The sequence below is a fragment of the Cebus imitator genome, unplaced genomic scaffold (assembly GCF_001604975.1).
Source record: "Cebus imitator isolate Cc_AM_T3 unplaced genomic scaffold, Cebus_imitator-1.0 Scaffold5, whole genome shotgun sequence".
In the NCBI taxonomy this organism is placed as follows: Eukaryota; Metazoa; Chordata; class Mammalia; order Primates; family Cebidae; genus Cebus; species Cebus imitator.
In genome coordinates this window covers 1,688,981-1,695,798 of record NW_016107320.1, presented here as the reverse complement: position 1 = coordinate 1,695,798, position 6,818 = coordinate 1,688,981, and the positions used below count along the sequence as shown (strand labels likewise).

The 6,818-nt window shown below is 31.4% G+C and overlaps 1 pseudogene; it reads left to right on the top strand.

The window, feature by feature from the left end:
• Window positions 1-1,140: 1,140 nt before the first annotated feature.
• On the top strand, window positions 1,141-1,290 carry LOC119472518 (annotated as a pseudogene).
• The last annotated feature ends 5,528 nt before the right edge of the window (window positions 1,291-6,818 follow it).

Below are 6,818 nucleotides of genomic sequence, written 5' to 3'. Positions count from 1 at the left end.
GCCTCCAGATCCATCCATGTTTCCACAAAGAACATAATCTCATTCCTTTTTATTGCCGCATAGTATTCTGTGGCATATTTGTACCACATTTTCTTTATCCAATCAGGCATTGATAGGTTGATGGACATTGAGGTTGATTTAATGCTTTTGCTATAGTGAGTACTGCTTTGATGAACATATATGCAAATGTGTCTTTATGGTAGAATGATTTATATTCCTTTGGGTATATACCCAGTAATGAGATTGCTGTGTTAAATGGTAGTTGTTTTTAGTCCTTTGAGAAATCTCCAGACTGCCTTCCACAGTGGCTGAACTAATTTACATTCCCATAAGCCTGGTACAAGCATTGCCTTTTCTCTGCAACCTTGCAGAGAAATTTGAAGCTGGGGAATGCAATATCTACAGCTTTGTTCTTTTTGCTTAGGATTGCTTTGGCTATGTGGGCTCTTTCTGTTTCCATATGAATTTTAGAATAGATTTTTTATAATTCTGTGAGAATGCCCTTGGTAGTTTGATGGTAATCACGTGGAATCTCAATTCCTTTTAACAGGAGAATATTTTAATAAAATCATGTATTTTTAGACCCACAAACCTTTTACAGTTATTCAGGGTCTAAATTTCAAAAAATAAAAGGTGCTCTGAGAACAGATAACTTTTTAAGTAAATAAGGAAAGCATTATGAAATTATATGAGATTATATCATTGCTAGATTTATACATTATTACTAAATACTAAAAAAAAATCACAGTTTTCTAGAGTCTTTCTGTAGCTTGAGCGTGGATATCATCTGAACTCTTTCAAAAAGGAAAATGATAGTCCAGTTCTCACATAATTTGTATGTAACATGTAATTTTATATACTTGTCACAAATAACATTTCTGTCACATATTTATAGGAAAAAGAATTCTGAGTCTCAAAGGTAGCAAGATGGAAAAATTATAATTCAGTATTTCAGACTGCATTCAACAAATGGAAAATTCTTAGGGTAAATTAGGAAGTTGTTATTTTTCTTAAGTGTCAAGTTTTCTAAGCATGTTTTGGATAGGAAGCTTTAAAGCACTCCTTTGCAAAGTAATGTGGCGTGACTTATGTAGTCAAATCTCAAGTCACGGTATCGTACGCTGCTTAAAAACCTAGAGCGTTGCTTCTCGGTCATTTGGCTAAGATCAAGTGTAGTATCTGTTCTTATAAGTTTAAAACCTAGAGCAGCATTGCTCAACATACTGTTCAGTGTAATATTTTTTGTTAAAAATATTTTTCTGAGGCCAGGCGTGGTGGCTCACACCTTTAATCCCAGCCCTTTGGGAGGCCAAGGCGGTGGATCACCTGAGGGCAGGAGTTGGAAACTAGCCTGACCAACATGGAGAAACCCCATCTCTACTAAAAATACAAAATTAGCCAGGCATGGTGGCACATGCCTGTAATTCTAGCTACTCGGGAGACTGAGGCAGGAGAATTTGCTGGAACCCAGGAGGCAGAGGTTGCAGTGAGCCGAGATCGCACCATTGCACTCCAGCATCTTAAAAAAATAATAAATAAAATAAAAGAAGTAAAAAGTATTTCTCTGGTTAAATAACTGGGAGTCATTACAAAATGTTTTTCCACCTTGACATTATTCCATACATAGTAGAGGCTTTAACAAGTGAACTTGTCTTTTATTACCCAGGTTTTTCTGTGGGTTTTGTTTTTGCTGTTCAGTGTTTTGGTATTTTGCATACGATTTGTTTTCCCAAAAACTCTTGCTGATACTTTGTAGAACTAAGTGTTCAATGAAACACCTTTGGAAACACTGATACAATGTAACATGAGTCTCCACTAAGAGATTTATATCCCAGTCTGATTAAAGATGAATACTGCTGCCTTCTGCATGCAGGGTCTTAGAGAAAAATTTATGGAGGAAAACATATGTTTGTAGAACATTCTCAGTTATGAAACAAAAAATCACATTGTCATAACTTTAAAAACTAAAGAATTAGTTTGCATTCTCAGCTAGTATTTCAATATTTTATTCACTTAAATATTTTGATTCTTTAAATGTATTTAATATTATTTTCCCAAATGAATTTTTCTAAGATAAATAATGTCATTAGAATAGTAATCATTTTCTTTTTAATATGAGAGACATATCATATTTGACTGCAGACTTGCATTTTATATTTTTATTTACATTTACTTAAAAATGTAATGTACATTTAAAAATTTTACAATGTATTACATATATATATTTTTTGAATAATTCCAATATAAATATATTTCCAAAAGGATATAATATAGTATGTAGAAACTTTATTGTAATGTCAATATGTTATATCAACAATAATTTAAAGTAATAATTTAAAATTAAAATGTGTAACATTTTTGAAAAGTATGCTTATAGATATTAAAATTATATAGTGACATTAAGCAAACTGACATAAATTACACTGTCCCAGTTGTCCAAATTTATTTTTCCTGTTACCTGAAATATATGACAATAATTAAAATATTTTAGATATAAAATATTTAATGTTTTAAAAAGCACAAAATGTATGTTAATATGTAGAAATATTAAACTTTAACATTGTTTCAAAAATGCAAGGTTTTGAAACATGAGGCTTAGCAAAGGGGAAAAACAATAAAAAAAATGTAAGAGTTCAGCATACTCAAACCAGGCAATGATTTTTTTTCTGAAAATTAGGCTTATGCTCATGAAAAATCATGGACTTTATTGTTCTGTGGGAAGAATTAACATTTACACAAAGAAACTAAGAGTGTGTGCCAGATTATGTAAACTTAGGGTAAATATAATTAGAGTTTCCTATACATCTCAAGAAATTGTAAAGTAATTCTGTAAATGGCCTTACATTTGAGCTCATTTGAGTTATGTAATTTTCTGATAAAAATAGAGCATGTTTTCATTAGCCTAAAATGAAAGTCAGATGCAATTAATTAAATTTTCTATACAAAAGCAATTACTAAACAAATTCTACTTAAAATTTCTTCTGTTGACTGTTTTATGCTAAGAAAATTTAACCTTTTATCTTAGAAAGCAACCTACTTTGTTGCAATTGTTAATTTTTGGAAGTATAAACTTTGGGTGTTCCAGCTTGAGACTATTTTCTAAAAATAGTCTTATTTTGACTTCCCGAATAAAGTATCCCCATTATATCATAACCTATTATAAATATATTTGAAGAAGTGTTAAAATGATTAAACTTTCAGGTACCACATTATTAAACAGACCTCTAGAACATAAGATTCAGAGAGATGCTAACTTGTTCAATGAACAATAGATATTTTCAAATATGTAACTTATGTTCTGTTTGTTGTTTTTTGAGATAATTTTTCTTTTTTAAGTCATGAAAAAAATACAAATCCAGGCTTCATGGACTGACATGCCAGGCTGGCAGGAATAGCATCACTTGAAGGCTATCATATGCCAATTATTTGTGTATTACATATATATTTCAATTGTTAAAGCCATCATGGAGGAGATCATGTTTACAAATAATGGCTTTGAGTTTAACATATGCATTTTTATGAGAATAATTGCCTTCAGTTTTGGCTACTTTTTACTTCTCCATTTCCTTAAATTTTCAAAATATACTATGTAATTTTATAAACTATACATGTATCACATTTTTGAACACGGTATTTTATGAACAAAGACTGACCACTGTTCTGAGGTAAGTAAACATTTGCAATTCCCTTGGATTATCATTTGCACATCATTACAGAACTTAGTGTCATTGCAGGACAAAAAGAAAATCATTTTCTGATAATTCAAATAAATTTTTTCTTTACACATATGGGATAAATATTTTCTCCATTATAGCAGAAAAACCTAACACAGTGTTCCAGATAAAGTGCCATATTTTTACATTTTCTTGCAGCATTTTAATTTCAGAATATGTGAATGTAAAAAGAACTATATATTTTAAAAAAATAATAGCCACCGTGTTCAAATATTGCTCTAACTTTTCTTGCATGTAATCTTTTAATGTTAACAGTTTTTGCATCTGTCACATTATCAAATTAACCCAAGTAGATCAATATTACTTCAACTTGCAAGAGACAAAAAATAGAGCAGAATTATATATAAATATTTGCTGAATGTAGATTAATATTTTGATTATAAATAACACAAAACAAAAACGAACAGAAAGTTCAAGCAGATTAAGTTCCATCACTTTTTTCCTTACTTGTCTTCAGTATCATAAATAAACTTTTAACTTGTGTGATTATGATCTGAATTTGGGCAGGCCACTCTGCTGGTCCAAAATTAACAAGCTAACTTTAAGTTAGTTAAATCAAATAATTAAATATCAGTTAAATATTATTTCTTAGAAGAATGGGTTTTTTTAGTAGTCCAGATGGAATTTATATTAATTTGCTTATAGGTGTTTAGGGAATGGCAAAAATATAGTAAGGGGAATTTTTTTTTTAACCAGTGTGGGCAGTTAATGGGTCAGTCTCCTCTCTCAGAGGCTTGGAGTCTATTTTAGTCTCACCAGTAATAGGTGTACCACCAAACTGAACTGAGCCGGCTTTGGAAACCAGAGTTACTGTAATGCAAAAGGCAGTTTCTCTTAAGTAGTTCATATTAGATACTGGTTCTCTGTTTTGTTTTCCTGTGCTTTAATTGTTCTAATTATTTCTTACTATTCATTTTCCATGGTGCCTATGATGAGATAACTATGAACACACAAGTTGGATTCAGGAAAGTTACCTTGCCTCTGTACTCTAAAATACAAAATCTGAGGTTTCTCAGTTGGAAACTTTTCTAACCTAAACTTCTCTGTGTGACTTGTTGAGTAGTTTTAAAGTTGAATTTTGGGGTTTCTAAATTCTACAGTGTTTTTAGGTCAGTCAGTATGGTTGGCCATGAAGGTTTATCAAACTGTACCCTGAAGTACACTAAATAATATAAAACATTAGGATACGCAGTTTAAAAGAATACTTTACCCAACCTCTGTCTCATTTATATGATTCCCTCTCCTTTTAGGGAATTTTTTTTACCATAGTTTAGGTTCATAATTTAATGTGTCATTGATAAATATTTTTAAATACCTTCACAGTAATTCAAAAGCTAATAATTTATTATTCAATCATTATAATATTTTAGGGATAGAAATAATCATGCCAAACCATAAGAAGAATCTTGAGAATTCATGTTAAGACTACAAATAAAATATTCCACAATGATGTGAGAACATCTGATTCAACAGATTTGTAAGAGAGTAAGAGAGACAGAGAGAGAGACAGAGAGAGAGAGGGAGAGAGAAAGAGAGAGAGCACGAGCAAGAGCAAGCGGTGGGGGAGAGAGAAAGAGAAACTACATTAGTTTTGGGGTATATTTTGTGGTAATACTTGAGTTCATTTTACAGCCAACTCATTCTACCACATCTTACATGAAGAGAAAAAGAACCTCCACAATAAATCTTTAGACATGACATGAGCCACACTGATTGTTTCAAGTATTTTATAAGAAACAAAATCCAGATGAAATATGGCCCCCAGGAGTATGTGATTACACAATGAGCACACATTCTTAATACTCAGGACATCAAGGTTCATATTTCTTATCATTAGGGCCCCCTTTTAAGATTTTCCAAAGGGGTGGGCCTTCCAAAGTTAAAAAAATGTAGATGCTTAGTACTGGATCATACACTCAGACTAGCATAGTTTTCCTTATGCTACCCGTAGGTAAAATCAACAGGAATGATGGTCTGTGTTAAAATAGAATTTGTCCAGTGCCAAAAAAGAGTATCCTACATGTGAAGCATTGAAAATTTAATATCAGTTCATTATTTAGAATTCAACTGTAGATTAAAAAATTACAGTAAAAGTTTTTTCTTGCTTTTTTATTTCTCTAGCTACAGCAATCTTTTATTCATTTGAAATCTAGTATAATATCTTAGTCACTCATCTCTTGACTCTGTTTTCCTAATTGACACCTGGTATTCAAATGTTCAGGTAGGCACATATCCTACTACAGAAGGCTTTTATAATTAGGAATGAAAAAGTTCTTATCTTAAACACACTTATAATAAATGATAGCCTGTTACAGTGTCATTGCTTATTTTCTTCATAGAATTTTCCACCACATGACATTATCTTGTTTATTTACTTTTATGTTATTTGTGGTCTGCATTTCTCCCACTGCCCAGAAGCTCCAGGAGAGATTGGTCTTGTCTATCCTTGTTTGATCAACCACAGTTTGCTTAGCAGTACCTAGAAGAGTGGCTGATATATAGAGGTGCTTGTTACTATTTATTGAATACATGAGCAGATGAATGAACTAAAATATAAAAAAGTAATAGAGATTAATTTCTCTGAAACACAGATTTCTTGCCTATAAAACTTGGATAAGTTGAACTTAATCCAAAAAATATTGAGACTATATTTTTAAAAGTAATGTAAATTGTCTTAATTTATTACACAATAAACAATATATGGTTAGTCCATGTTAGTTCATTTATGCCTGTCTTTGAACAGCATACTACCAAGTAAAGTTGTTACTCAGAACTCAGACAACTTGCATATCCCAGATAATTCCATTGTATACTTTGCATTACATAATGGATCATAATTTGTCAAATGCTTCACAACTTTCCACCTCAGTTGCCACCTTCCTTATTCTTTCATTTCAGTATATAGCTCCATATGTTACACTTCTACGTTAGAGTAAAAAAAAAATACTATAACACAGGATTAAACACATTAAATCTGTGAAGGATACAGAGTAACATTGATGTATCTAAAAAATATTAGGCATTAAATCCCCTTATTTTACAATCAGGAAACAGGCTGCGTGTTGAGTTGAAGACCTTGATATC